Source organism: Sarcophilus harrisii, chromosome 3, assembly GCF_902635505.1.
Source record: "Sarcophilus harrisii chromosome 3, mSarHar1.11, whole genome shotgun sequence".
NCBI classification, from domain to species: Eukaryota; Metazoa; Chordata; class Mammalia; order Dasyuromorphia; family Dasyuridae; genus Sarcophilus; species Sarcophilus harrisii.
In genome coordinates, this window is record NC_045428.1 from 319,434,622 (window position 1) to 319,440,808 (window position 6,187).

Sequence of the window (6,187 nt, forward strand, 5' to 3'; positions counted from 1 at the left end):
CTGTAATTCTAATCTTAAGATATGGTGCTTCCCCTTCCTTATCTAATAAGATAGCGTTTCACAAATCTTAATACAAAGTAGCAATTGTTAAATGTTGAATGAATAGTAGAACTGTTACATTAAGAGTAGTAACAAGAGTTCAAGGGAAAGGAAAGATTACTCATATCAATCATCTAAGATTTCACTGAGGAGGCAAAGGTTTAAGCTAAATACTGGGCAATGTGGGAGATTTGTTGGAAGTAAGGATTTTCACAATGCAAAGTCTGTTATGAATGTGTTGTACTATCCTGGGGATTCAGTCTCTGTTCATTTTTTGTATTTTATTTTGATGTAGCCACATTTGTAGCCTTTTTCCAAGTAAGTACCTCTCAATTCCCATCTCTATTAAAATAAACATAAAAATGTAAAACTGGCAGATTTTTTCTTTAAATGTACCTTCAGAACGTCAGTGGATCCTAAATCAAATCTACAGCCAGTTCTGTCAATGCAGACAATGTAACTCTTCCACACCTTTTCATTCTGTCTGGTGGGCAGTGCAAAAGAATGCTGGACTTGGAGTCAGGAACACCAGAGTTCAACTTTGACATTAGACTCTGACTAGCTATGTGATCATGGGCAAGTCACTTAACCCTTATGTGCCTCAGTTTCCTCATACTGAAAATAGGGACATTAATAGTATCCATTTCACATGATTGTAAGGATCAAATCAGTTAAGACAAGTAAAACACTTTATGCTGGGTTTTGTTATTAACTCATGTTCATATTCTCCCACAGGAAACTATCACTTCTTAAACATATATTTCTTCCCTCTCTGCCTACTACATCTTTATTTCTTTATATGTACATATTAACATGTTGATTCAATGAGAATTGTCTTCCAACTACATTATTATCTGGAAAAATGAACATTTTCCCATCTACTTAATTTTTCTTGTATGAATTGTTAGGTTTCTACAAAATCTTATTACAGGATTTCACTGTGTCACGAAAAAGAACCTGAGATCAGGAAGATTATGTCAGTGAGAAGCATAAGTTCTGGCAGAGTCTTCCATTCTGGAAACCTTTGCGTATAGTCCCAAAGAATCTGTTGTTTAATGTCTATGATGAGCACCAAAAGTAATCCTCAATAGGTATTTTTAAAATGACAACCATCTCCATGATTAGAAATAAAGGGAAAAAAATTTAAATAGCCCTCAGTCCTGTTTGGCTTCTTTACTCAGAGATAGTGATGGAGTGGCCGTATTGTTGTAGAGGTCTATAAACAATAACTAAGATTTTTAATCTCACAGTTATCTCTACGATAAGATCTTTATTCTATGACAAAGTGACATGCTTGGAAGAGCTGGACCACATTGTTTCTAATGGGCTAATGATTAACAAAATCACAAGACAAAGAAATGTTGAAATTAAACAAAAAGAATGGTTCAAAAACTCTCCTTGGACTAGAAAATAAAGAAATGGTAATTAACTTCAACATAAACCCCAAGAAAATAATTTCACCAACTATCCAGTCATCTCATCTTTAATTGTTCATTAGCATAAGTAAAAAGACCATTATAGAGATAATAGCAACTTATCTGCCAACATTTGATATAAATTACAGAGAATTTGTTAAAGAGAATTTATTATAAAAAATGATATAGAAAAATGTAGACGGTGATAATCAAGACCAGGCATCTCATTAACCCCTTAAGCATGGATTTCTTTCTTTGTGCTTCAGGGTGATTACTGGTGGTGTTTCCATGAATACATGCATATTAATCAGATGTCATCCACTTAGTGCTTTGAAGTTTTCATTAAAAGCAGTATTTAATGAGGAACTAAAATTATTTGTTAATGGCCTGACCTAGTGAAGCATCCCCAAGTCCCTAGTGCAAGTAAACAGAATTTGTTCACGTCAGTTCTTTGCTTGTAAAGTCTCTAAAGGTATCTATCTATGTGTTGTAGTCTAACTTCAAAATTTGTGACCATAAAATTAAAGACAATTTGATAATATTTAAATTGAATTTAAGACTTAAGTTGAATTTTAAATATGACTATTAAATGTTTATCTATTTTTAAACAAAGAAATGATGAAATTGAGCAAGCTAGGAAGACATATATGAACTGATACATAGTGAAGTGAGTAGACAGAAACAATAATATTGTAAAGGCAAACAACTGAAAAACTTAAGAACTCTGATCATCATGATAACCAACCATGATTCCAGAGAACCCATTATGAAACATGCTACCCATCTCTTGACTGAGAGGTGATAGACTCAGGGTGCACAATGAGACATATTTTTTAGACATGACCAAGGCAGGAATTTGTTTTGCTTGACTATGCATATTTGTTATAAAGATTTGCTTTGTTTTGTTTTTAGTGGGAGAGGGGAGTTGGGAGGAAGAGAATAGATTTTTGTTAATTGAAAAAAAAGAAAATTTAATTAAAAAAAAAAAAAAGAATAGCCGAACCAGACAAATTATACACTAAAAAATCTGTATTGGACTTAATATATTTTTCAAAACACTGAGGGACTGATTTTCAATATATTTCTTTTTTTTTTTATTATAGCTTTTTATTTACAAAACATATGCATGGGTAATTTTTTCAATATCAACCTTTGCAAAACCTTCTGTTCCAAATTTTCCCCTCTGTCCCTTCCCTCCCCTAGATAGCAGGTAGTTCAATACATGTTAAAATATGTTAAATCCAATATATGTATATATATTTATATAGTTATCATGCTGCACAAGAAATATCGGATCTAGAAAGAAAAAAACAAACCTGAGAAGGAAAATAAAAATGCAAGCAAACAATAACAGAAAGAGTGAAAATGCTATGTTGTGGTCCACACTCACTTCCCATAGTCCTCTCACTGGGTATAGATGACTCTCTTCATTACTCATCAACAACTGGAACTGATGATTTTCAATATATTTTAAAGAAGTAAATGAAATGATTGGAAGAAACCATGGAGGGTATTTCTTCAACATTTCAATCCTTTAATAGACTTCCATCTTATTAGTGTGGGTATTCTCTTCACTGTTGAAGATTGCAACCTGACTTAATTTTCTTTCACATCCTTCCATAAACAACACCCCCTCCCCTCCAAGGAACTCAGTAATAGGGCCAGGGGCCTTCCTTCATTTCTCTTGATACTTTTCCTTTGTGATTAGCCCCTTCTTTCTGCTAATATATCTCTCTGATAACAGTCTTCATGCTACTTCTCCTGCAGAATTCATTGATGATGTGTTAAGAGTATCATCACCCAAAAATGGTGATTGAGAGAACATTAGCAACAACTGATCTATATAGTTATGTGTTCATCTCTGTAAGATTAACATGTACATATGCAGAGTGTCCTTGATGAAAATATAAGAAGGGAAGACATGGCTCTTGTAGACAGTTTTCTACAACAGACCACATCTTTGCAGTCACATAATTGATTGAAAGGTATGGGGAATACATGATCCTACTATATTTATTGTTATTACCAAAAAAAAAAGTTTGAGTCAGTAAAGTACAATAAAAAAAAATTTCTAAAACTCATACCCAATTCTGTGACAGGAATAATGTCCAACAGTAATTCCCCGATTGAATGTAAGCTCCTTGCGGCCAAGGGTTATTTTGAATAAATGCTTGTAGATAGATTTGAAAAAAAAATGTAGAGAAAGTGTGAAAGGTACTTTATGAGAACATATACCTGGATATGTAGTGACTTCAAAATGAAAATAGGAAAGATAGTCAAAAAAGGCTGGAAAATATGAGTCTGCTGTGAGAAACAAGAGGCCAAAGGTTTCTGCAGATTATGAATACTTTATTCCTGAAGAGAATCAGGCGCTAAATAGTGTACACTATACACAGGACCCAACAGGATATAATTTAAAAAAAAAAAAAAAAAAAAGGAAAATGTACTTTAAAAGAAAGGAAACAATTTGTTATTAATGTGGAAATAACATGGAAATTGCTCATATTGTATGGTCAGATCATTTACTTAATTAGTATCTAATTGAAATAAAAGTATGAAGACACTGCATATACTTGCAATAGCTACTGCTTGATCTGAATAAATCATGACAAAAAATGGGAAATGGAAAAAGGCAAAAATAATTTTTTTCATTACTCTTATGCAAAAGTTTGGCAGATGAAAGGCAGGTAGGCTTTTTTTTTTTTTTTAATTTATTACATGAAAAGTTTTATCATCAGTTTGTAAATAAGACTCACACTAAAAAGCTTAATGATTAGGACCCATTCTTGTTCAGAAAGCTGTAGGGCTTTTCCTTTATACACTGTGCTTCTTATGGTTAACACTCTTCTTTTTCTTTTTTTTCCCCACTGTATTCTAGCACCCCTAGGTTACCTACAATAAAGGACCTTAAGGTCACATCTGCCTATTTCCTTGATCCTTTTGTCTTAAGCATCACTTACAGATGCTTAGCCCTGCTTTATTTTTGAAGTCTTTTCTCTTTTTTAATAACTCAAAGAATGATTTTCTTTTAATTTGGTATTGAGCAGAATCCAGTTTCAGCACCATCATTTTAAAGCCTTTACCCCCTGGCATTCTGAACAGTGATAACCTGGGACCAATAATAACTTTCCTTATCTATGAACTCTTTGATGACTGCAGTATTACTTTGGGAGCAATAAACTAAGTCTCTTTCCCAGATGGCAAATACTTCCTTTCCGACTTTCTTCCTACTGGAAAGACCTTCAGTATTTCAAATTTATTCTGATTACTTTGTTAGGACTTGGCTTTTTTGTCCACACAGAAAAATTGGCTTCTAGATTGTTGCCTCACACACTTTTGGCTACAGTCCAAATGGCTCATTCAGTAGTTTGTCATGCAAAGATAAAGAAGGTTAGAGGACTGCTTATGTGGCCTTAATAAACGATGGGGTCAGCAAATCTGTTACAAAAATACAGTAGATTGGTGGAAATAGCTTTCTAGAAAATTATATTCTCTTCTGCAAAATTGTCTGGAAGAGAATAGAAGGAATCAGACAAGAAGGGCAGCTATAAAAATACATTGAATTATTACATATTAAAAAGAAAAGCAATAATATTCCATTTCTGTCCTAATGTGTCTCTATGAATATTTATTTTATTCAATATTTATTAAGTATTATAAAAAGGGGGGGAAGATTTTAAGGATTAAAAAAAAGAATTAGTTGATTTTCCTTTCTGCCCTCATCCCACACTCTCAGCAACTGAGCCTATACTAAATCCTCTTTATTACTTCCTTTGCCCTTTTCCTTAGTTTAATTGCTTAAAATCTTCTCTGAAGATTTTTCTTCATCCCTTAAAGAATAAACTCTGACTCTTTACATTGTGTATTCTGGAGCAGAAGTATTTTGTTGGAAAGCTTTACTGTTACATATGATTTGCATTTTTTACTAGACACTTGTTCTTGGTCTTAGAAGACAAACATTTTCATTTTTTTTGCACAGCGGTAAGAATGCCAAAATGCAAATTGAGAGCATCCTCCAAAGTCCTGTTACACGTATATGAAACAGTTCTCATACTTTTATGAATGCAATTCTAGGCTATCAATATATAACCTCCTTTTGGTTCTAGATCCCTTACAAACTCCCTTTCCCAAACTCTCGAACTATATTCTCCTCTCTTAATAGCAACCCCCTTATTTCCATTTTCTAAATTTATCTTACAACGTGTTACACAGTCAAACAAAAGGATCTGTGCTGGAGACCTACTTTTAGGAGAATTAACAGGAAAGAGAACGAAGTACTATTTATTCAGCTTAATTTCTGTGCTCCAAAAAACTGAATTACTCCTCTTCTGACCAATAAAAACCACAGCTTAATTTTCAGTGTGGTTTTCTGAAAAAGTGTTTTCCTAATTCTGAAGACTGACCCAACACTTGTCCCGCCTATCTTATAAAGCAGTTATTGGACTCGCCCAAGGTCACACAGCTACGCAGGAGTCGCCCGGAGCCCCTCACCAGAGAGGGCTTTGCACCACCCCCCAGGCCACGCCCCCACTGCCAAATTTAAGGGCACAGTGAACGAGGCAAAGCTGGGAAAGAGACGCAGAGACAGGTCCCCAGCTCACGGTGGCTGCAGGCTCCGAGGGTTCCGAAGGGTTCGGGGTTCCAGAACCAGACGTGAGCGTTGCCTGCGTGACCTTGGGTAAGTCACTTACGAGTACTTGATCTCCCGCTTGGAGAAAAAGGACGGTGGAGTG